Source organism: Falco punctatus (genome assembly GCF_963210335.1).
Source record: "Falco punctatus genome assembly, chromosome: 3".
NCBI classification, from domain to species: Eukaryota; Metazoa; Chordata; class Aves; order Falconiformes; family Falconidae; genus Falco; species Falco punctatus.
In genome coordinates, this window is record NC_137582.1 from 100,570,195 (window position 1) to 100,595,216 (window position 25,022).

The following is a 25,022-nucleotide window of genomic DNA, read 5'->3' on the forward strand; positions in this document are numbered from 1 at the left end:
AGTCTTGCAACTTGTGATGGGACAGGGAGGTGCTTTTCTCTGTTGTGGGACATTGGCAATTCATTTTATTGGTTGTGCAAGGCAGAAGTACTTCTAAAAGTCTCCTTTTTATTCCCGCCCCCTTCATGTGAAAGCTCTGCAGTTTGGCCTAAGGGAAATAGGCTACAAAAGGAGGTATCAAAATTTCGCAGCTTCTCCTATAGTGTGTTGATGTTGCTCCTTGAACCCAGCCCGAGGGAGCCATTAGGGCGATCACCTGGCAGCTGATGAGGAGAAGGGGAAGAGTGAAGTTTCCATAGCACGCTCAGACTGTAACAGCCACGGGACCTGTGCTTCTCGTTAAAACACAGCTTCAGAATTACCGTGTTCAAACTTAGTAACACTAAAAATATATATTTACATAATGTTATGTAAGAGTTTTCTAAGTAGTGTATTAAAAATCATGGGGTATTACTTAAAATATTTTAACTGCCTATAACATTTTCTCAGTTAATAGCCAAGTATAGAGATTGTTTTCTTATGGATTGGTTTAAATTAAAAAGTAGACAATACATTTTCTAATGTTATCTTTTTTCCATATATTGATTTTGAATTGAAGTAGACACAAAGATCAGGTCCTTTTTTCTCAGAATCACAGAATGGTTTCGGTTTGAAGGGACTTTAAAGATCATCTAGTTCCACCCCCTACTGCTGTATGCAGGGACACCTTCCATGAGACCAGGTTGCTCCAAACCCCATCCCACCAAGCCTTAATTTTATTCCTAGATTCTCTAGTTAATCCACTAAACACAAGCTAATTTTGTTGTATAATGGTATAACACAAACCATAGACTAAACAATATAGGCATATAAAACTGGTATTGAAGAGGGGGAAATATAATATATATATATATATATATATACACTGTGTATGTTTTAACTGGAATAAATGCTACTGTCAGGGGAAGGCTGCATTAGAAAATGATTTTTTAAATGCTGAATACTGATGCATAGTAGAACAATGAACTATCCTTAGTATTTACAAAATTACAAATTATCCCAGCATACTAGATATTTGACTTTTTTCAGGCAATCTTTTGTGTACGAATGTTGTGACAGAGGTGGTCATAAATTAACAACAAATGCAGATTTCAGCAGAAATGTCAGCAAATTCTACATGACTTGTAGCTATCAAATGCCTGTGCTACACGTTTTCTGTGTGAATGTACTAAACTGGTTGGTGTTTCATAGACAGCTGCGGTGGAACTGGTATTCACTAACGTGCTTTTTATCCATGCTCTTGTCTGTTCCACTTAAAGCTACCTGCTGGTGACCTTGTGTTACCAGCTTACACTCTGAGTCTAGAATGGCTTCACCTTTCTCTTCTCGCTCAAGCTTAAGCACAGGCTTTAGTCTTTGAGAGCTCAGTCTTATCATAAAACCCTCAACTCATTTTTGCTGCTTTAGTTTCCACATTGTTCTTCTGGGTGGGAGATGCTCAGACCTGGGTTTCTTCCTGATTTTGCTCCCAGGTAATGCATGTCAATTTTACTCTGCTGCTGAAACAGTCAAACGTAAAAAGCAAGTAGCGTCTGAAATATACTCACAGTCTCCTAACAAGCCTGAATCTTGTGTCAGGCTTGTGTGTTATATTAAAATCAGGCTGAGCTGAATTTTTGAGATAAGTTTATGTCCCCAAGCAAATATTCTTTTTCTTTTTTATCTACTCAAACCAAGGCGTGTTTTAGTTTTGTGTAATATGTAACGAGAAGAAACTGGGTAGAACATTATATATGAAGACACAGCTACTATGAGTGACATGAATTAAGACTTCGATGGGACCCGATGTCCTGAGCAGAAAGGACTATGTAGTTATGACTCTTCTCCAGCAGTTTTGGGATCAGTGGGATCTAACGGCTGGCCTGTAAGCTCAACAGTGGCTAGCGATTTAAACCCAGACTCTTTAAAACCAGTGACTGATAGAATTTGAAGCGTTGGAGTCAGGCAAATGATAAGAGATAAATGCCAGGAGACCGGCTTATGTGTCTCCCTGCTCGGTTCCTTACAGCCTCTCCTTCCAGGCATCCTGCCTAGCCACGGGGGAAACACCTTCAGCCAGCGCTCGGTTTGGGTTTATCTTGTACCTGCATTCACTGGTACTGTCAGCTGCACGACAAACACTCCGGGCAGTTTCAAGTCTTCCTCAGAGATCCACAAACCCAAAGTAGCCTGTTTCTGGTGTGGTAGCACCTTGGTAATGAGAAAGGAAGAAAGTCAGCTTCAGTGTACGGCTGCTGTTAATGAACCCCCTTTTCCTGGGTGAAGAATATGGTGAGTCCTGCAAAGACTGGAGGAGCTGTCTGGGTGTGCAACCAGCACAGGGGGATTAGTGAATTCAGAGGGGGCTTTCCCAGGCTGCCTGGAAAGCCAGGAAGAACTGGTCATGGAATGAAAGGCGCTGCAATCCTGAGTATAGGATGGACCCACCTGTCCTTGCTGTATGATTTTAATTGGGTTGAAGTAACTGCATCAGGTTTTTGAAGGCATGGAGGAAGGCATCTTCCACTAATGTGCTCACAGTCTGTAAGAGACCTTTTGCAGAACTGGGAACAGATTTTGGGTCACTTCTGAAAAACAGATCAGCATTGGACTTTAACGAGCAGCCTGTTTGGTTACAGCTGCTGAACACAACATAGTGCTGCCCTGCATATGGTGAGGCTATATCCAGCTGTAGTTCTCATGGAAATACCGTGGATATTGGAATGGAAGCAGAAACTCCTTTATTTTTGTAGTACTGTAATTCTGAAAGTCTTTTTTCCACCACAGCAGCTCTGTCTCCGTGCCTGCCTCTTAGGAAAGTTTAACACAGTTTGGAACTGTTTTCACTTGTAGTGGAGAAAGGTAAACCCTGAGTAAGTGTAGCCATTTTTTGGAAGGCTAGGTAAGATGCCAGGTGGTCTCGTGTACAATTTTGCCAGGTTTAGACACTGGGGAAAGGATCAAACTGTGGAAGAAGCTGTTGTACTAGAAACTGTATAAATATATACAACTAGCATGTAAAAGTTTTAAATTATTTTTAAATGAGGTCGGATTTGTTTGAGTGAATTACATTTAACAGGGAAAGATGAAAGGTGGTCCCCGCTGCTTAAATGAACACAGTCCAAAGTCTTTTTTGATCTCTGATGGTATGCTCTCTTGGCATACTCCTGGCTCTGTAGTGAGGAGGTCCTTGCAGCATGCTCCAACTTTAGCCACCTACTGTTGCTTTCTGTTCTGCCTGCCCTGAGCTTCTGGGATCTTTCCCGCTTGGATTGAAGTGTGAACTGAGCATGTGGTATTATTTCTTCTTCCTTTCACTGCCCTAGCTCACCTAGCTGAAGAAAGATGAGAGACATAAACCAAGAAACCTTAGTGGTGTACCAGTGGTGGAGACAGCAAATCCTAGCATCATTTAGGTTGGAAAAAAACTTTAAGATAATAGAGTCCAACTGTTAAGCCAGCACTACCAAGGCCACCACTAAACCCTGTCCCCAAGTGCCGCATCAACGCATTTTTTAAATGCCCCCAGTGCCGGTGCCCCCTCCCCGCGCAGCCTGTGCCGGTGTCTGACCACCCTTCCAGGGCAGAAATGTCCCCTCACCCCCACCCTAACCCTGCCCTGGCACAGCTCGAGGCCGTTCCCTCTGCTCCTGTCACTCCTTCCCTGGGAGCAGAGACCGACCCCCTGCCCACAGCCCCCTGTCAGGCAGCTGTAGGGAGCCATCAGGGCCCCCCTGAGCCCCCTCCTCTCCAGGCTGCCTCCCCCCTCAGCCTGTGCCCCAGCCCCTTCCCCAGCCCCTGCCCGGCTCTGGACACGCTCCAGCCCCTCAGCGTCCCTCTGGCAGCGAGGGGCCCAGAGCTGAGCCCAGGGCTCCTGGGGACCCTGTACCGCTGGCCTCGGCCCCTGGGCCCGGCCTGCCCAGCCCCCGCAGAGCCCCCTGCCCCCAGCACATCAACACTGCCCTATCTGGGGCCACCTGCGGCTCATGGAGAGTGCTGGAGGGTGCTCGCAGGTGGGCCTCAGCACTGAGCCCCAGGGAGCACCACTTGTGACTGGCACCAACTGGATTTAACCCCATTTAACTGTTTGGGTCCTGCCATCTAGCCAATGCTTTACCTGGTGAAGAGTATACCCGTCCAAGCCATGAGCACCCAGTTTCTCAAAGAGAATGCTCTGGGAAACTGTGTTGAAGGCTTTACTGAAGTCTAGGTAAAGAAGATTCACGGTCTTTCCTTCATCCACTAATTGGGTCACTGTCGTAGAGGGAAATCAGGTTAGTCAGGCAGGACCTGCCTTTCATAAATCCATGCTGAATCATCCGGTTGCCCCGCATGTGCTGCATGATGGCGCTCAGGGAGAGCTACTCCATAACCTTCCCCAGCACCCAGGTCAGACTGATAGGTCTGTAGTTCCCCAGATCCTCCTCCTGCCCTTCTTGCAGATGGGCATCGCATTCCTGAACCTCCAGTCAGCCAGGACCTCCCTGGTGAGCCAGGCTGCTGAGAAATGGTGGAGCGCGGCTCGGCGAGCACCCACCAGCTCCCTCAGTCCCTCGGGTGGATCCCACCCAGCCCCACAGCCTGGTGTGTGTCTCAGTGGTGCAGCAGGTCGCTGGCCATTGCCCCTTGGGTTATGGGGGCTTCACCCTGCTCCTGTCCATGTCTTCCAGCTCAGGGGGCTGGGTACCCCGAAAACAACTGGTCCTACTACTAAGGACTGAGGCAAAGAAGGCAGGACGTACCTCAGCCTTTTCCTCAGCCTTTGTCACTGTGTTTCCCCCTGCACCCAATAAAGGATGGATGTTCTCTGAAACGTGACTTTCTCTGAAAGCCGTAGGGCACAAATCCCTACTGGGCTTCGGTGCCTCTGCTGTTGTGTCTGTGGTTTTGTGGCTTAATTTCTTTTACACCTCTGTAATGTTACTTTGTTTGGAGACTTTCTCTCCTTCCACTGGCAACATCTTTGTCTCTTCACATCTTATGTGCAATACAGTTTAAAAGCAGAATGTTTTCATGTGATCAGGGGATCGTGATTGTATTCCTCATTTCCTAGGGGCCTGCTCTGAGACCTGTGGGCATGATCCACGTGTGCTACCGACCCTGACTCGAATGGTGCGACAAATGTAAGTATTTTGAAGAAACTTGGCCCTGCAAGCCTCTGTTTGCGCACTTGGAGTTAACAGGTGCTTTAATATCCCTGTGTCATGCCCCCCCTTCTGTAATGTGCATACAATGATATCATTCACTTCATCGCACAAAGATGATGTGAAAATGAATCACTTAATGTTTGTAATGCATTCAGATGTTGTTGTGATGATCACTGTAGGAAAACCCACAAGCAAATGAATAATTCATTGTTCAAATCGGGCTCTGAATAGTACACAGTAAACAAGACATGAGACTTCATACTGAATAGTAAGAGTAAGGCCAAATAATGATCGCTGGTTCAATTATCACTTCATTCAGAGTATTGAAAGGGAATGGGATCCTGTGGAAGAAGCGTGGTTGTGTCCTAAGGGATTGTATGTTAGTCTACGATTGCAAAGGATAACAAAGATAAAATAGTTTCTTTTTCTTTTATTTTTTTCTTACTGCCAGTGACCTTTAATACTAGTTATGATGTATGTTTTGGAACAAATATAAAGAGATTTAGGCTTTTTAAACTGTCTAATTTTAAGTCTATAGGTCTTCCCTTACAATGAGGTGATAGTATTTGGGAATCCTAATCTCTTCCTGAATTGTATTTTCATTGTTTCCTGCCACCCAGTGAATCTTTTCATTGTTGGTGCTCAAGCATCAGATGAAGGATATAACACCGTCTCTGGATATAGTTTTTTCATTTGGATTTTATGTCTTGATACAAAATGATCGTAAGAGAAGCTAATGGAAGAGGAGAGTTAAACTTTCCCCTGCGTACCAGCTGCAAGATAAGAGTTGGTTTTGATGGAATCGCAGGTACTGGAATAGCTTGTTCCTGTGTTCAACCTTGTGACCTTCCTTCAGTTGATAGCTCTGAATGTTTACATTTTGAGGGTGAAAAAGAAAACCAAGGGAGATGTTTGAAGCTACACTACACAAAAATATCTCAATAATTCAGGCTGACTGATAGCTCCTCTAGTAACCAAAGTCACCTACCATTTTTTATAGTCCTAGGGCATGAGCCATCCATAACATATAATCAATTCTGCTCTGCAGATGGAACTGATGTTTTTTTCCCAGGCATCCTCTCCCTACTTCCCTAAGCTGAATCTTTAAAAATCAATTCATGTAATTTGATCAATTTAAAATACTGAATACACTGAGGTAATTATACAGAACTTCTTGCATTTCACTGCTTCCAGGGACAAGACAGCTATTGACAGTGCAGCATTAAAGATAAAGCAGCATTTCCATGAAAACAGTTGTGATTTACATTTGACATTTTTTAAACCTTTTACCTGTTTTTGAAGTAGCTTTTGCAGAATGGTGATTTATAGTTTAAATGAGGGCTTCATCTTTTTCTCTTGAAGTGAACAGTCTTCAGTCTGTTTATCAGTCCCTAAGGATGAAATTTGTATTATAAAACCACCTAAGTGCTGCGCTGTTAGTTTAATTTAGCAAAAGCGTGTGTCACCTCAGCTTTCTGTTTATTTCCAGTAAAAATCTTTTTCCAGGTTTGGAATATACATGTTTAACAAGATGTGGTTAGTCATTACAGTGGTGACGAGTCCAAAATGTGATTTCAGTGGTCACTGACATCCATTGGGTGCTTCCATAAAGCTGTTCATTGAGAGATCATGACCAGTATCAAGGCACTTAGGGAGGCCTCTGTAATTGGCAGAAAGTCCCTTAGGGTCTAATTTTTCAGGAATCCTGAAGTCTAACCATGCTGTCATGTCTTTGAGCCAAGCATATCAGTCACCTTTGGGGGCAGACTGAGATTCTTAGCTTTTTCTTGAGACTACTACCCCTTATGAAATTACCAGCATTCCCAATGAAGTTTGTAAATATGTCCTATTTATTTCTGGTGTAAGGTATCCTTTCTATTTAGATAAGTATTGATGTAAACTGCATGCATATTTAAAACAATCTGGAACGACCACATACTCAGTTGTTGATGTGCTTTAAGAATGTTGTGTATTTGTGTGAAATTTGTGAATTGGGAATCACTGTTGTACAAGACCTCACAAAACTTAGAAGACCAGATTGTTTTTCTTCTTTTGTGGCTCCTGTCCCCCTGCTTTTCCCCTCTTTGGCTTCACAATTTAAGTGCAAGACCACTGAGCACAAACATGTCCAAGAGACAGCCGCAGCTCATGATGGTACAATACCACTACTAAGTATGATAAATAGCAGTTGTGGCACACCTGTGTTTAAAAACAAAACAAATTCATGTTTGAAAAGCAATCCTGTATTTGACGCTCTTGGAACAATTTAACAAAATGCTGGTACTTCAGAATATGAGGGCAAATTTTGATGAAAACCCCTGCAGAATAGCTGAGTGATTGGAAGCAAATACAGGATCCGCTATAAAAGGATAAATCTGCATTTTAGGGTTGTAAAGAAATATGAACCATAAGTACATTAGCAAGCTGACAAATGTAATGAAAGGAGGAGACTTATTTTCCTAGATTCCAAAGCTGGCAAAGAACAGTAAACATACCTTTTATGTTTTTTACTTTAGAGCATGTAATCTTTGTTATTCTATAGCAAATAGAAAACTTGCAAATGATGAACTTATCTTTTGCAAAGATGGGCAAATTATTATGCCTGGAGGTTGATACATCCAGGGCATCGTAAGTGCAGTGTCACTGGCCGCCTACAAGAGAAGAGTTTTGGATGTTAAATGATATTTGCTTCTGTCTCTGTCAGCATTTTGTTAGGGTCCTGCATAATTTTTAATCTGAGTTCATAGTGAATCTAATACTTCATCCATCTCACAGCCAAAGGTGGATTTCAAAAGGTGGAGCCAAAAGTTTGGAGGTATTTGAAACAACTTATGACGAGATTTGAAGCTCGGAGGCAGAAGGCAGTGAAGTTTAGGTACCTGAAGCAGTGCATACACCTCTGTCTTCTGATGCCAGTCAGGGTCTGACTTAGTTCTTTGCACTTTTTACCCAGGGATCTCAAAGCATGTTATAACTAATGAATTAATCTTGGCAGCAATGTTAAAGATTATGTAAGCTACTATGTGCTTATTTTAGGCCTTCATGAACGGAAACATAAATCAACTTGTCTTGCACTGCATGCAGAAGTAGTGTCAGGAACAGAAACTAAAGGTCTCATTTCTCCTTGTGCTTGGTTGACCCACGAGTGTGAGAAGGCTCATTCAGGCACGCAGAATTATGCATGCTGTCAAAAGTACTTCTGCACTCCTTCTTTAGCCTACATCCCAAAGAAAACATGACCATTCCTTTTTTTTTTTTTTTTTTTTGTTCCTTCCCCTCCCCGCCCCCTGCCTCATCTCTTCCCCCAGTAAACTTTCCTTGTCTTATCTAATTACAGGAGGGATGGGCAGGGCTGGAGGTGGAAGCACTAAAAATGTTATGAGATAAGGGACTGGCTGGAGAAGGAAGATCAGTTAGTCCTTTCTGAGAGATGTGGGTGCCTACCATGTCTCTGCTTTGTTTGACCTGAGAACTTGGCTGAACTTCTTCAACCATGGCTCAGGATTTACCGTAGTAGGGGCTGCCTCTGTGCCCAGCCGTCAGTTAGGTGGTGGGGAGGGATGTGGGGGGATATTTTCAAAATGATGTCACTGGGAGAAGGGTTGCTGGGAATCTGAATTGGCCATATATTAGAATGAAACTTAGGTTTTATTACTGGCACTGCTTACAGAAGAACTTGAAGCTATTCTTTCTGTCTGTAATAATTCTAGCATACTTGGGAAAGTATTGTTAGAATTTTCAATAGCTTGGCAATTAAAAACCCCTCATTTTATTTCCAGCTACACTTGATAAAAGCAGAAACTTATATAAAATATCGGAGTCTAAGTCCTTTCAAGGGAGTGTTTCTTTAAATAAATACATAACAGCATCTCAGACTCCAAGAGTAGGGTTTTTTTTTGGTTGGTGTGGTTGGTTGGGGTTTTTTTTTTTTTTCATCTTCTAAGCAAGTGTCCTTTGCAGTTATGTCTTTCATCTCATGGGAACTGCCTGCTCCTTCTTTTAATCCCAAAACACCATCAAAGTCAGTGGGAAACAAACAAACAAACAAACAAATATATATATCTGCAACCTCCAAAATAAAAGCTCAGTGTATTGTGATTGAGATAGGCTCATGTCTTACGCTGGTACTTTTACATTTTGTATAAAGAAAGATGGAGTCTTAGAAGAAAGTAATTTTTGGAGTTGGACATTTTAACTGCATTTGTATATAGATGTAGAAATCTTGTCCTTTCCACCAAGACTCACACATGAAACGTGTGAGGAACGTGTGGGGGGATGCCTGATCTTGCCCTCCATGGGAATAGAATACTGTAGCTCTTTGGTGTAGAAGGAATCAGAAGTGTGTATCAGAAACATCTCTCCTGTCCATTTGGAAAAGAAAAATTGAGATTGTCCTCCTTCCACCCCCCAGGAAAATCCACTCACTGGATGGCCCTTAGTCTGAGTGAGCTCTCAAGGTCATTACAGTAATTTTTTGAAGCCTGTGGCCTTAGTATTCTTATAGATAGTAGCATCAGGCCCAGTATCTCCTCGTCCACAATTTTCGTTTGGCTTCTTGCAATTTACATCCCATTGTCCACTAATATTTTCTGCGTTCCTTTAAAATAAATCAAATAACACTTCCTATGTTGGCTCTGGACTTAATAAAAATCAGACATGCAGCATTTGGGACTCTTAAAATAACACGTTTTAATACAAAGATGTGAGATATCTTTTGAAATCTGTGGTGGATGTTTGTTTCCTGCTGAGCTTAATTTAGGAATCTAGAGCTAGCATTAAACCAAGGGGAAAAATGTTTGCTCTTTCATCTGTGTGCCACATCCCATCCAAAATCACAAACAGCTCCTTTAAATTTCTGATCTTTGTCCCCTGCTGGATGTGCATAATACACATGCCTGTCTGACATGTGAGACAACCAGAGCCTTTAAAAAAAAAATTTAAAAATTGCTAAGCCCTGCTTAAGTTTCTTGTCTTAAGCCTCATAACCATCTGCAGTTTAGGAGAATGACAAGTGTCTGAATCTGTTTTGATTTAATAAAGATGCAGCTTTTCCTCTTTCTGAAGAAAATTCTTTCTTACCAAGTCAAAACTCTCGATTTTATTGGTAAAACAAAACACAGGTAGAACTGCTTGGGGAATAATTACCTTCCTCATAACAGGGGACCATGTCCCTTGTTTTCATACTACCTCTGAATACAGAAGTAAGTATCTTCCGACATATGTCACCTTAAAATTACAACATTTACTAAGGTCAAACCCAACTGTGACTCTCAGTGTTTAACACCTGGCCACGTAGCTCTCATAAACCCCAGCACATAACGCGCAGAAGGACTTCTGGTGTTGTGCAAGCTTGTATGAAACGACGTGGTTTCAGATGTTCAACTGCCTGGATCACATCAAACAGCTGGGATGGGAGTTTAAAGAAAGTTTCCACTCATTGTTTCATAAAAGTCCATCTTTGTTTGAAAAAATCATCTTGGGCCCATTGTGCTATAATAGAGATTACACATGAAAAGCGTCTTTTAAAAGAATGTTATTAAATTGTAAAATGTAACGCTGGAAAGTTTGACGCTAGAATCAAACTTGGTCCTGTAATCTCAGTTGGTACGTTGTGTGTAGGCATTATGATACAGATTTTAATTATGTGCTTGCATCTTTTTTTCTCTGTAGTTTCTCTGCCTCATTTACATAAACATCCCTTCTCACCTCTCCCTTCCCTCAAACAGAAAGCGCTCTTTAAACTGGCAAGCTATTTGATGTTTTGTTTTCTCTTTATGAAGTATATGAACAAGTTGCACTAACTGGATGCTGTTCCAGCCCTGATATGAGGGCAAAATAATTAATTTTATCCTGCAATTCTCTGTGGTACTTCAATTGAGGAGCAGAGAGACCCTGTATAACCTAACAGTGTTTTTTTAGTTGCAGTGGCAAGACAAGCCCTGTCAGCGTAAACTTGGAGAATTTATGGGTTGAAATTTATTTTTACAAGGTGTGTCTTCACAATTTTTATTTTCTAGCAGGTAGAGAGATCTGGGAAAATTCTGAGGGGAAAATAAAATTCAAAAAGCAGACATGTTCCCAACAAACAAATGTTGACATGCTGCCAGTTCCTGATCCAAAGCAAGCATGTTCTAAAGCTTCCCAAAGGAAAGGCCACCAGGATTTTACAGTGTGTATTCTTCAATTCATTTGTTTGTGAAAAGTAAAGTTTATGTTTATAGGAAAGGAAAAATTCGGCCCAAACAGTTTAATTTTGCTGGAAACTGGGTCTTTGTAACTAAAAATATCTGGCCCGCTTGGTAATGGGGGAAGCTGTTTAGATAAAAGTATTGGGTTTGTACAAGGCTGAGAAAGTGTATTAGAATGTTGATTTTCCTTAAAATGGCACGTTGTTAGCCTGTCTAAAATATTCTGTGTGTAGCAGACAGTATTCAGCTGTGCTGTCCTGGTAAGAGTAGGCTGGCCATGAACATCAGTTATGGCAGCGTGGGGCAGAAGGAATGGGGCTGTGCTGGGCAAGCTGGTTTGGGTCATGCTGATCCTGAGCTCTCCATCCTGGTGGATGCATTTACAGGTATGCCTTGGGTCTGACCTGCCTTCATATTTCAGATTCCTGTGTGCGCCTTTATATAATCACACTTTTCTTTTTTACTCAGAAACAAACTAGAAATTATTCTGAAGCAGTGTGCGAGTTCATTGTTAAAATGAGATTGTTTACTCAATGGTCTTCAAAGCTCACCTTGTCAATAGGGATTTCAGGGTTTTTCAGAGCACTTTTCAAAGATCCTAAACTTTGGCTAGCACTTAAGATCAAAAGAAGAAATGAAGGACTATTTCTGTGGAGAAGAGACTTTGCTTTCTTGCACTTTATCTGTCTTCCAAAGCCTTGGTATCAACCTTAAGCAAAGCGATGGAGCTTGAAAGGAGCAGACGTAGCTCAGCCTCTGTTAGAAGGGACTGCTCCCCAGCATCTCCCCACCTGGTACTCTTAATTAAAAAGTTGTTTTAACCATAATGTACTTCAAAAAGTCCACTCACTTAGCCTCCTTTCTTTTTCCCCTGTACTGGGCACACGTCATTTCATGACTGAGAGGTGAGAATACGTCTCATCTGCAAGAGGGAGGCTGGTGTTTTTGCGATCTCTTTGGCAAATTAAAAGAAAATAATGGAGTGGAGAGAGTTTAGTTGTAAGCACCACAAAGATACAGGAGAAGAAACTCAGTGATGATCTCAGTGATGTGATGTTGTATCTGCCAAACCATTTTGCTGATCTCGTTGTGGTACACTATGCTTATACTTTATGTCAACTTGTGATTTTGCACGATGACACTAAATCTCAGGTAGACAACACTTCACTCGTTCGGCAGTTGAGGTGGAAAGGTAAGCATCGTGAACGGGCTATTCAAGAGCCAGCTCTCTTGCTTATCGTAGCAGTGAGCTGTCACAAGGCTAAAGTGTCCTGATGATTAGTTGTCACTAGAATATTACCTCTGATAAGGGTCTGTGTTTGATCAGTTATATCATCACCGGTACGGTAATACCTGAAAATGGTGCCAAAGTGGTACACAACACAATTCTAAACACACAATGAACTGTTTATTTACAATAAAGGCAAACTAATTTATCATATAAACAACCTGAACCCCCATAGTTACTATTATTGTCTTTTTGACATATTTGTTCAATAAAAGCTGTCCTTTTGATTGTTTTTATAGGAAGATAAGCCAGAAGAAAAAATTCTAGGCTGGGGGTAAAACTTTCAGAAATGCCAAATTTGATTAAAAACTTTAGGGCCAATGTTTTGTAAAAAGTTGGGTCGTTGAAGGCTGTTTCGCTGACTTCCAGTGAGATGTGTTTCTGACCTTGGGTCTGAAGGAGAGTCTTAAAAGCTAAAATGTTTTGGGAATTTTGAAAGTGCTACCTTCGATCTTTATATGTTGTAATGAGGCCAAATTTTAGGCAATGAGAACCAAGGAATGTTGTCCTGGCTGTATGCGTTCCTACTTGTAGTTTAGTTGGAGGCTAGGAAACACGGCTCTGAAGGGTGGGGAAAGCACGAGGCTAGTATTAAATACACAAAATTGATACAGGCATCCTTGGATGTAAAATGATCTTAACGTCACTTTTATCTTTAGAATTCTCAAAGTATGTCAGGTGAATTATACATGAAATTTTCATGTAATTTAACTTCAGTGTCACGTGTGTAGTTGAAAATGTGGGTGTCTGCATGGCTGTAGTAGTTATTTTTACTGTAGTATTTCCTATACTTAGAATTGGAAATAGGGAGGCAATTTTAGCTGCTGTAAATGTAAAATTTTTAGTTTTTAATGAGTGCTGTCTAGATTTTGGTTCATAACTGACACTTTTGGTTTTATTGCATGTTTTCTTAACTTAAAAAATCCCAACCCACCATGAACCCTTAGCTTCAGTTTTTCAAACGGTTGTGTTTTTGTCCTAATAAGTTAATTTCTTCTCTTGTACGCTAGTAGTTGTTATGACATATATTCTCTGTTCCAGGGCTTCACTGCTTATTGCTTTGATGTGTCTTATAAAAAAGTCCAAAGAGAGACGAGAACGTACTTGACTGATACAGTGATGCATACAGCCAAATATGACCAAAATGAAACTGGCAGTGGTTATACTTCTGTCTTTTACTGTGGTATTTATGTACCATAATAGCATTTCAGTTTCTCCTCATCACCAATATTCTTAAAATTGTTGTTGTAGACAGTAGGCCAGCAAGCAGGAGACGTGACAAAGCTGTTTATGTAATCTATATAGCTGGGATCTTCTGGATTAGGTCTCTACAACTGCTCCTCTGGGTTAGGTGTTTGGCTTTCAGCCCCATACCTTCGTTAAATGTACAAGTACAGCTCATGTACATCTTTTGCCTATGATGAAATACTCCAAGTTTTACAGTTCATGTGCGCGCAAATGGTTCCTGTAGGTCTCTGATACGTCATGGCTGGCTAGGCGTAGGTTTGTGTTCACTTGCCACCCAGACTGATAGAAACAAGGGCAGAGGCCCACAGTTAAGTATTGCCGCTTGGGCGGCAGGGCGAAAGAAATCATACTGTGCAGAGATTACTGACTGAGCCCCACAGGAAGAGCACACGATTTAAGAGATATTTTATATTTTACTTATGAAGGTGTATAAATGTGCATAACTGATAAGTCACTTTTCAGCTGGATAAAATCCAATAGAGTCAAAGAAAAACACTAGTAATTTACCTCAATTGGTAACTTTATTTCTTCCCACCCACCCCAAATAAAAAAAGAGTGCACCTCAGGTGGTTGTTGAGGGCAGATATGTGACTTCTACTCTGGCATGGCGAAGAAGAAAAGGGTGGGAATCAGAAATGACTCTGCCTCTCTGGGGTGATTGAGTGGGATCTTCTTAACTACCCCTTAACTTCATTCAGCTGCTCCCATTGTTTTCTACATTAATGTGCTCTTATATTGCCCTTCAAGCAGCAGAAAAATATGTTCAACAAAACATTGTTATTAATAACAGTTTGTATCCTTTTGCCTTTGGGATCTTTTTGTCCATTAAAATTTTCCTGATTTTTATTTTTAAAATTTTTATCGCTAAATATAATTTTCATGAAAGTTTTGGAGAAATCCAAATACAAGGCCAATTTTGTGATATTCCATGCTAAAAATTCCAGATGCTTTGGGTAGAATGTGCTACTAGAAGTAGCAGTGCCTGTGCTGTGTTTGTGACATTGGAGAACAAATAAGAGTCATCGTGAGGTGTGCAGAATTGTTGTCAGAAAAAAAATTAGTAGATTTTTGGGTAACTTTTAGTTCTGTGTGTTGTTTGCCTGGTGCTTCTCAAGCCTTTGCTTTGAAAATACAGAGATTGCATTTTTTGACTGAGTATTTTACAGATTTCTGGTTAAATATGTTTTAATGAATGTTTGGCTTTCATTACCATAAGTTTACCTTGTCTCGATTTCCAAAGCATCATTCATTCTTTGTGTTCTTTTTGCCTTGTCAATGGAAAAACAGATTAAAAAAAGGAGAAAAGGTTGATTGCCGCGAAAGAACAAATAAAACTAATGAAAAAGTTGATTGAGGCATTTTTCGGCTGACCTGTGTAAGCAGTATTTTAAAAGTAGTACCATATAGAGTGAGTGAATCCGGCTGCGACATGTTTTTCAATGGTTCTAGAAAGACTTTAGGTTCATTGTCATTAAACAGTTTCCTTAAATGGGGATGGGGTTTGGAATGGTGGTTTATAAATATGCAGATGTACTTAAGTCCAATAACTGTCAAGCATTTGCATGTTAATGAAGTGTTACTGCACTAGCTAGCCAGAACTATGGAGATAGGATTTATCCCGAGAATCTCAAGGAAACTGCCATGCAATGTAAAGAGAAGGTACTGCTCCTATTGACTGGCAGGGACGTTGGTCGCTATTGACACTTATTTTCTTGTATTCTACCAGATGCACAGTAAAACTAAGTTCCTGGTCTCTCCAACCCTTCTGTTTTTTCACCAAAATTGATTTATTTTGAGGGCAGAAATGAATATCCTTCTTCCTCAGATAGACAGCAGAACTCATGAGGGAATAATTACGAGTCTAATTCAGCTCTTTTAATGACATCAGCTGAACGATTCTTGGATTCAAAGTCCCGAATGGGTTCCTAAGCTTTTTAACTCTAAGCTTCTAGGCTGAAATAGTATGACTTTTAAATTTTGTTTTCATTGGAAGATCAAAGAAATTACTGCAGTATTAATTAACTGTGTGTATTTCTGTTTGCGTAGCCTGCTGAAAGAAATTTGTGTATTTAATAGCATCCATTTGCTGGGTGAGATAAGGAAGGGAAAGAAGGCTGGTATGTTGGGCCTATAGAATGAATTGTCTGCAGGGCTGACAAAGGCTTCTAGAATTTGGTCATCCATGTATGTATTCTCTAGAAGATTCTTCTGTCAGATCTAATCTGATAATCCTGACATGAGCTTTCCTGATGGGCTGGATTCCAGATGGATTACTTGGTGTCACTATTTGTTTTATCTCATGTGGATTTGGAGCACGTGTTTATTTTGTACAATATTTATAAAGATACACAGTTTGGGAATGTGGAGGGAATGATATGTTTCAATGTTGTTTTTTTTTTGGTAAAGTAATAGCATCCATAGCTTTCCTTTGTGTAACGGTGCAGTGAAGGAGTGCAGCTGCCCTCTTTGTATGACTAAAAGCTCACTCCTGCCATCAGGGCAGGCCAGGCGTACCTTCTACCTGTTCTTCACTATCAAACAGAAATTATGTAAAGGTAAATACAGTAGGCATCCAGAACCAATTTAGTTCCTGCCTTAATCCTTTCTCTGTATTGAGGCTGCAAGTTTTGAATGGTCTGCTCTTTATTTGTCAATAAGGATTGCAACAGAGAAATTTGTTTTAAAACTCTGTCTGGGAAAAGCAGGTAGAGAAAATGGATGTTGAATGTAAGAAGCAAGTGGATATCATGTGGTCTGAGTGGAACGTACCGATCTTTCACTTCAGACACATGCATGTGAGGAAAAGCTGTGGGAGTCTGTAGCACAGAAGGGTTAAATGCACCGCTCTGGGACCGCTCCTCCAGGCTGAAGTTACAGCAGAGTGGTTTGTGACAACGAAAGGTGTAGTTGCATACATGAAGATATACTTCATTTAGCAAGCACAGGTTCTCATAGCAATACAGATGTGTCAGCATGGGTTTTGGTGCTGCTGGTAACCCGGGTGTGCAGGCTTTCCAGGAACCTGGGGCTGTAAGGAAGGCTGCCATGCCGCGTCTCTGCCATGTGCATAGTTGGAGTCAAACTGGTGTTAACAACGCACCATTACTTGCTCAGTTATTTCACACCTCTGCCTGGATTAGCAATTAATCTTTCGAAGTATTTCTATAGCTTAAGGTACCATCTACACCTGATTGTAACACAGGTGCTTTTGAAGGGGTGCCCTGGCAGAGGGGAACCAAGTGGATGCTACGAGAAGGGATAACTAGTGCAACGACAAGGTCTGGGCTTGGCAGCCTGCTGCTGCTTTGGAAATTTAAGGCAAAGGAGAATGGCACGTTAAATCAGGGGGTCACTAGTCCAGCTTACTGCTCAAGGCAGGGACAGCTATGGGATGAGGCCAGTTTGCTCAGGGCTTTATCCAGCTGGGTCTCAAAAACCTGCAAAGATGGAGATGGCACTGCACCATATCTCTGGACCCATGTTACACCGCTCGTCTACCCTCATGGGGAAAGATCTCTCCATACAGCTGGTCTGTAAACACCTCCTTTCAGCTTACGCTTGTTGTCTTTTACATGCTACCGCTGTGAAGAGCCTGAGTCATAACAACTTCGTAGGCACAGGGAGTTCCTGTTCCAGCCCTGAAGCACTCCTCTCCAGGATAAACAAGCCTTGGTTCCTTAGCCTCTCTTCACAGGGCAAGTACTCCAGCCCCTGACCATCTTGGTGATCATCCGCTGACCTGCTCCTGTTAATCAGTGTCTGTCTTGCATTGGGGGGCCCAAAGCTGGGCACCAGTATGTGACCTAGTATAGAATCATTCAGGTTGCAAAAGACCTTTAAGATCATCCAGTCCAACTGTTAACCCAGGACTGCCAAGTCCTTCTACTAGTAAGTAGAAGGAGGATAATTGCTACCTTTGAGCTCCTGGCTGTGCTCCTGCTCGTGCAGCCAGGAGCTGTGGCTGGCTGCTGCCAGAGCACGCTGCCGGCTCATACTCAGCTCACCATCCACCAGGACCCTCAGGGCTGCTCCCCAGCCACTTTGTCCCCACACTATATTACTGCAAGGGCTCCCTCTGAGCCCAGTCATCCCCCCAGTGGTTTGCTGATCAGCATATGCATCCATTCAAACCATAATGTCCCAACTTGGATGCAAGCATATTGTGGGAGATTGTGTTGAAAGCCTTGCTAAAACTGAGGTAAATCACATCCAGTGTTCTGCCTTTGTCCTCAGATCCAGTCATTTCATCACAGAGAGCAGTCAGCTTGGTCAGACATGATTTTTATCCTTGCTCAGCCCATGCTTGACTGTTCCCAGCCAGTTTCTCCATGGGCTCAGAGATATGCTTCAAGAGGACCGACCCCCTTCGTGTGCTTCCTACAAAGCCAAGTGAGGCTGACCAGCTGGCAACGCCCTGGGTTGCCCTCTTGGTTGTTTCTGGAGGTGGGTGCAACGCTCACCTTTTTCCAGGTGTGAGACAGTTGTGCTGCTCCCCATGACTTTTCAAAGGCCAGATGCTTATTGTGTGCAGGGGGCTGAGGGGTGCTTTAACACACAGCATGTGAGGGAGTGAGCCCGTGGAGTGCTACTGCAGGAGATGGTAGTGTACTGTGACAGTACCCATGGGTGCAGCCCATCTCCCATGTCCTTACAGCAGCTGAGTTGCTGCTGTGCCACAATGATGACTGCTTCTGCTGCACTGAGGTGGAGCAGAACTGAACGGCTTGTTTGCATGCTGTCACAAAATGCCCTTGGCTTCTTCTTAGTTTCCTTTTCCTTGCTGTGCTGTAGGGGAGAGAACTCCTGTGCTGGCAACACACTAAGTTGGTACCTGGTCTGATCTGCTCAGAAATAGGGCAGAGGAGTTGTGCAAAGCAGCACAAAGAGAGAGCACCCTGACGTTTTGCTGAGAAGAAACATTAAAAACATGCCCCCTTCTAGTTCTTTTTCTACTGTAAAGGTATTGTTTGTTAATTAAAAACAGTTGTAGGTCTCTGCCTGCTTGTTGAAGGCAGCGTGCCCGTACACTGGCTCTGGGTCAGGAGCCGGGCTCCAGGAGGAGCAGGCTGTGCTCGCCTGCTGCCTGCCAGCGGCCTCTCTGGTCCCATTTCTGCAGGAACAAGTGTTGGATCAGCGAATGGGATGTATGTGAGAATAATAACAGGCAAATATTGATTTACTGGATACCCGAGCTACTTCTGTGGTTGCAAGCTGTCTGCCTTCAGCTGCATGCCTTACGTTGCACCCGATACATAGCTCTCCTGCTCTGCCGCCTTATGCTTATTGTGTGCAGAGGGCTGAGGAGCGCTTTAACACACAGCACATGAGGGAGTCGCCCGTGGAGTGCTACTGCGGGAGATACTAGTCAACCAGCGCTCCCTCCAACCTGTTCCTTGCGCTACTGCTAGCCTAGCACCTTGACTGTGTTGCATTCGTTAATTTTGCAGTCTCAGAAGAAGGACTGCTGTTGTGTCCAGCATCTCCCAGAGGGGTGGAGAAAGCAGAAGGCTGCTAGAGAACTGGGGAGGCTATTAGTTGTATATTTATTTGTATATTTTTTATATATATATACACAAATATATTGTATATTTGTAATATAACTGATCCCTTTCATTCTCCCTCCCTTCAAAAAAAAAAATTCCTACCTCTTCATGATTAGTGTTGTGCAAAATGTTGAATTCATCTGTTTGGGCACAAAGCGGGGGGGAAAATCCACTCTGACAAGAAAATTGTGTGCTGTGTGATTTTAGACGTTAGACTGAAAATCTGCTGATCACGGATAATTTTCTAGTGTAACTCCAGGCCTACAATTAGAGTGGCAGTGGTGCTTAAAAATCCTGACCTTACTGTCCCACAAATGTGGATTTAACTCTTACTACTATCTAGATAACACCAGAATTGTTGGGTCTGTCTTACTATATCAGACGCTGAGCAACAGCTGGATTCTTTTCCATTGACCTCTTACTAGTTGAACTTCTTTTTTTTTAAACCTAGTCAGCTTTTTGTTTTATACATCCCTAGACGCTTTTCATTTTGTGGTTTAATTACATTATGAATAGAAAGGAATTTAACTTTCCAGGAACAAGGGTTAAAACAGAGTTTGCACCTGAGGAAGGGAAGTTAATGTTGTGCCTATCAAGCAGCAACAGGATGAAAATCCCAGTGCCTACCAGTCATGTATTCTGTTGCCCTCACCATCCTGTTAGGAAGCCCTCCCAGGGCTCAGTGAGCTCCTGAGAACTATGTCTGTTTGTGTAATTGTTCTTTCTGACCTTCCTTTCCTTTCCTTTCCTTTTTTTTTTTTTTTTTTTTTTTTTTAATTTTATTTGCATCTTATTAATTGCTCTCTGGATCCTAAGGCTGCTAAATACAGCTTGTCACACTGACTGTATGTGCCAGAGAAGCTTTGGCTTCTTCAGTTTGGCCAGCTTCAAACTGCCCCCCTTGTTCAAACCTGCAGTTGGCCGTTGATGTGGTCTGGGGAAGCCTTGCTGATGGGTGATGTGTCCTCTCCTTGTGAGCACACAGCTGGATCAGCAAGAGGCATGGGGACCTTTTGGCTTTTTCCACGAGCTGGGGAAGAGTTGCTTCTGCAGTCTGGGATCCCTCTATGCATTGGTACCTTCTTGCACTGCCCTCCAACTTCTGCAGCACTGTTTGATTGCAACGTGCTGCTGAAATTGCTCGTCTGGCAGAGCTTGTTGCTTGTGGTATTTTTTTTTTTTTTTTTTAAGGTTCCTGGGTGCTACTGAAACAGACGTCAGACACTTGCTGTACTGAAAATCTCCATGCAAATGTCAAAGATCTTGTCTTTTAGAGTTTTTCTGTTTAAAAAAGTAAATGTGTTTCCCAGTACAAAATTTTCTAGAAAATTAGGTCTTGACTTATTTCTACATTTACCAACTCAAATCCTTTTCAGAGCAGTAGTAATGGCCAGAAGTCAATTTCTGTAGTCAGAGTGTTATTGCCATTGCAAGCAGAGGATGCCTTCGTTTTAGGTTGTGTAGCTTGAAAAAAACCTCTTGCCTTGACTCTTCTTGTTGTCATTTATAGTTGTGCCCCCATACCAAATGGTGATGGCTTCAGTTGTCTGCTTTACTTACAGACCTGCTGTGTATCAAAACAAAAGGAATCTTTTTTTCCCCTCAGCATGCTGATACTTCCTGACAACAGTATTGTGACCAGGACATAAACTCATTAAAAGCCCTGAATTAGTTCTTAACCAATGTTTATACAATAGCTCAATACAAATTATGTTTACACAACAGCATAATGCAAAACTGTGCTATTTTCATTTCAACAAATTTGTATACGCTGTGCAGACCACAGGATTTGTGGGAAGAGGATGCCTTGGAGAAGAATCCAGCATAAACTGGCCATTGGTGATTGAGCTGGAACAGAAACCTTTGGGTTAAATTGACTTGATTTTTTTTTTTCTCCAGGAGGTGTGGGCTGCTGAACATTTTTTAAGGAATGCTTTTCTCAGTGGCACGTTTGCCTAGAGGTGGCCTCCTCCACCTTACTCTTGCTAGCCATCCCTTCAGGCTGAGCGTGCGGGTGTGTTAGGCAAAGTGAGCAAACACATCCACAGACCACAAGCACAGCGTGCCACACCGGATTGGCCACAGCCAGCAAACAAGCTCAAGGCAGCCCTGATTAGTAAAAAGTCTACCAAGCTGGGACTGGGCTCCTCAGGAGACAAGTTGCCTCTTTCTTACCTACTGAGAGGGTGAGATACCCCGAGGGCTGCTGTCCTGGATCAACTGAATGTGCTGGTGCCGTGACACCCTTTGCCAACTCCAGACATGCTTGGTACTTAGGGCATGTCTCCATACTGTTCTGCTTATCCTGAACCTTCTGGAAACCGTATGTCTGTGACTCATGGGGCATCAAGCCCAGGGTAATCGGCTATGTTGACAGGCAGGGTATATTTTATCAGGCTTAACGCCACCTTCATGTGGTCATGCCGTTTCCAGAATACTTTGTGTGGATGTGCCCATAATCAGAGGAGCTTAAAGTGACTCTGAATTTGTCTCTGTCCAGTTCAGACTGTGTGACCTTTAAAGAGACTGCAAAGCAGTATCTCCTTTTCCCTCTGTGCCCCAAAGGCCAGTTCAGGACAAGGAGGTTTTGAAGGGACACAAGACAAGTAGAGCCAAAGTAAGCACCAGGAAGGAAAGAGGAGAGGAAGAAACAGAAATAGCAATGGAAATCTGTCAAGTACAGAGAAGGCCCTTTTTGACACACTCTGTTTCTTACAACACTTAGCATACGCTTAGGTACAATGGTAAAAGGAGCCTTTCTGACCCCATGAGATGTTATGTTTGCATTTTTAGTATGCTCCTGCTGGGAAGATTATATTCCATGTTTGAGCTATGGCAAACTGGAATTGTTTTGTAGGAACCATATTATTTAACAAAGGTGTTTTTTAAACACTGAAACGTTTTACTGCTTGTTCTCACCTAGGTTCATGTATTTTAAAATAAAATAAAGAAAAAAAAGCAAAGCAAAAGGCAGCGTGAGTGTGCTGCAGGTGTGCTACAGGGTTGCCTGGATGACTAGCCCTCCCAGTTTGGCTAGCTACTTTCCGAGAGCATATTGAACACATGCTCTAGTGCTGTTCAAAGGCCCCATGAGAGGCAGGAGCTGATTGAAAGCTCTCAGTTATGCTGAAGTGGGTGGCCAAAGTGCTGGAATTGAACAGCTGCTATAAACCTGCTGAACTTTGTTGTTTATAAATTATTTTGCATGCCATCTGGAAGGAGAACGGTGCCACGGTTTACAAAAGCTGTAGCTGAGGTTCATGTTGAGCAGTAAGTGTGAAATATTACTAAGCGATTATCAGATTTTAAAGGTTTCTCTAAGTGGCTTAAAGACAGATTCTTAGGTTAGAGAGGTTTTAAATGAAACATGTCACCAGCATTTCTTTCCTTGCAATGTGTTTATCTAAGTTACATTTGTGTTTCCTATTAAGTCCTTAACAGTACCCAGACGCCATAGAATTTTCATAGAATCCTGGAATGGTTTGGGTTGGAAGGGACCTTCAAGGCCATCTAGTTCCCACCCCTGCCACGGGCAGGGACACCTTCCACCAGACCTGGTTGCTCCCAGCCCCATCCCACCTGGCCTTGGACACTGCCAGGGATGGGGCACCCACAGCTGCTCTGGGCAGCCTGTGCCAGTGCCTCACCACCCCCACAGTAAGGAATTTCTTCCTAATATCTAATCTAAACCTGCCCTCTTTTGGTTTAAAGCCATTCCCCCTTGTTCTGTCACTACAGGCCCCTGTCAGAAGCCCCTCTCCAGCTTCCTGGTACCAGTATTTTAGGTACTGGCAGGTGCTGTAAGGTCTCCCTGGAGCCTTCCAGGCTGAACATCCCCAACTCTCTCAGCCTGTCCTCATAGGAGAGGTGTGATGGCCTAGGACAATAGGAGATGCTGTGATTGAGCCTAGGACAAAGCATCCATTAGACATGAGCTTCATTTGCTTCATGGGCAGGAGGTGATACTGTTGTCCCTGGTGAAGCACTCCTCAGAAAACCTTCCCTATGTGCAGGGGTGATGTCACATGTGACCAATCACAGACTAGATAAGTTTCAGATGGCATAAAGCTTCTTAATACATGACCGCATTTCCCAGACTTTGCTGAGGCAACCCAGTGGCTCCTGTTGGGGCAAAGGTGCAAGAGCCGTGCAGCATGACCAGGCTGTGACCTTCTAAGTGCCTCCTGCTTGCTTGGCTTGCTCTTGCTCTGTCTTTTATGGGCTCTTCCCTTGGTAAGCGGAATGGTGTCCGTAGGTGAACAGGGATGGGCAGGGTGAGGAGGCCACTTGGGGGAAACTTGTAGAACCGTCTCTCCCACTTTATGTGGAAAGAGACATTAATTAATTAAATCCCACTTTAAGAAATTATTGATTTGTCTCTGTGTTTTTTTCATGCATACTATTTGTTTATTTTGCTTCTCTCTAATCCATCCTCCGAAGTGGTAGAAGATGGCCATAATTTTGCTGTCCCCAACGATGGCCTTACCCAGATCCACAAGACTGGGAGTCTTTGAACTTTCAAACTCTTCCTGAGTATAAGGGGGGGGGTTTTTTGCCTCTTTTTCTTAACAATTTCCTATTTAAAAGGCACAGAGCAAATGTGCTGTGATGGTGACTCGTACCTTTACTCTGTGAGCAAGCAGGAATGTAGCTGAAATGGCTCAACCTGCGGGAGCTTGAATGAACACTGGTTGGGCATTTAATGGGAAATGTCACAGGAGAGGGAATGGAACCCACAAACCTTTTGTATTTCTGTGTTTCATGCATGGACCTGCTGGTGTGCTGATGTACACCTTTGTAGTTCGATGCATTGCAGCTCAAGCTCTTTCTGGAAAGCTGACAGTGAAGGTAGGGGAAAAGGAAAGGCTCATAGTTGTAAGTCAGGTATAAAGCATGGATTGACAAAGGGATCAGATATTAATAACAAAAATAATGCAATAAACTGTTGCATAGTTGTTGTAGGAGTGCCTTTCTCCTCTGTTGAACTAGGTGGAAAGCTTATATACTTGTTAATATAAAGCAGGTGGCTATCAGTGGCGAACAGCAATAAAGGTGGCTTTCTGGTCAATTGTTCTATAATGCTGAACAGGCAGTTCTCCAATACGACTCTACACCTCATTTGTTGACATTATGTACAAGGAATTAAATGTAACTTGCCTTGCCTTTTGCTGGCCACTTAAAATGTGGTCTCAAAATACGATGCGGTTGCTTGGATTAATGGTGTTTGTACTCTGACTGCGTGACAATTTCAGTGTGTTCTTATTACAGCTTCAACATATTAACAGCCTATGAAAGGCTTGCCTAAGTATTATAGCTACTTTTCAGACCTGAGCTTGTACTTCTGAAAACTCAAATTTGTGCGCAGGGTTTCCTGTTCGGCATGAGGTGCTAAGGAGAAGACAGGAACCTTAAACTCAGAACTATTGAAACCAATGAAACCTGGGTTTCCAAGAGCAGGTGCTGGTTGACACGTTCTTTCTGGCTGCTACTTTCGCCCTGCACTTGAGGACCTACAAAACAGGGTGTATGTGTGTGCTTTCTAGCCTCCTTGGCTGCCTTGTTTCTGCCATATGGGTGTAATTCTCAAGTG

General features: G+C 42.6%; 1 protein-coding gene across 3 annotated transcripts in view; it reads left to right on the forward strand.

Annotated features, from left to right (window-relative positions):
- The window catches only part of LOC308061452 (uncharacterized protein), a 296,800-nt gene that overhangs the window by 158,498 nt on the left and 113,280 nt on the right, over window positions 1-25,022 (forward strand). For all 3 annotated transcript variants that reach the window (XR_013927233.1, XR_013927234.1, XM_080381414.1), the window contains one exon: window positions 5,072-5,141. The gene's annotated coding sequence lies outside the window, so the exon portion shown is untranslated. The remainder of the gene's footprint in view (window positions 1-5,071; window positions 5,142-25,022) is intronic.